This window comes from Nicotiana sylvestris, chromosome 12, assembly GCF_000393655.2.
Source record: "Nicotiana sylvestris chromosome 12, ASM39365v2, whole genome shotgun sequence".
NCBI lineage: Eukaryota > Viridiplantae > Streptophyta > Magnoliopsida > Solanales > Solanaceae > Nicotiana > Nicotiana sylvestris.
Genome location: NC_091068.1, coordinates 121,349,400 through 121,350,075, shown reverse-complemented (window position 1 = coordinate 121,350,075; position 676 = coordinate 121,349,400). Strand labels below are relative to the sequence as shown.

The 676-nt window shown below is 37.9% G+C and overlaps 1 non-coding gene across 1 annotated transcript; it reads left to right on the top strand.

Annotated features, from left to right (window-relative positions):
- The first annotated feature begins 264 nt into the window (after positions 1 to 264).
- On the top strand, positions 265 to 336 carry TRNAD-GUC (transfer RNA aspartic acid (anticodon GUC)). The gene has a single exon. It is a non-coding gene; the product is annotated as a tRNA-Asp (tRNA).
- Positions 337 to 676: the final 340 nt, after the last annotated feature.

Genomic DNA, 676 nt, shown 5'->3' with positions numbered 1-676 from the left:
AAGAAATAAATCGAAAGCAAAAACACAGGTAAAAAGAATAGAATACAGAACGCCCGGTTATCGCAATTCTACGTCCTAAATAGAATAAGAACCCCAAAACCCATATCGCAAACCCATATATAAACCTTTAAAAAGAATGGAACAAGACATTCTCATATCTAAAAGTGGAATATCTAAAGGATTTGATGTAGTTAAATCAAAAGGTGGGGATCACAAATTGTATTTTTATGTTTCTGTATCCTTGTAGAAATAAACTAGATAGATGTCGTTGTAGTATAGTGGTAAGTATTCCCGCCTGTCACGCGAGTGACCCGGGTTCGATCCCCGGCAACGGCGCCAAAAAGTGATCGCAGCGGACTCAACCTGAGGAAGAGTGGGCGCTAATATTTTTACCCAATAGCGGTATCGGGGTCAATTTTCCACAGGGAACTTCAATTTGGAGTTGCGTGTTTGTATAGTCTAGGACTATGTTTTAGCTCCTAATTGATCTTCTAACATTTTTGGTTTTCTCTTGATTAATAGCTACAATTTATCAACTACAATTGTAAAACTAAGTTATGCTAAAATTATGATTCTAAGTTGTATGCAATATAGAGAAAGGCACTAGGATCGTGGCATGTACCTAGGTGGTCAACTAACGGGTAGAGATTCCTAATGCAAGAATGATGACTATGGG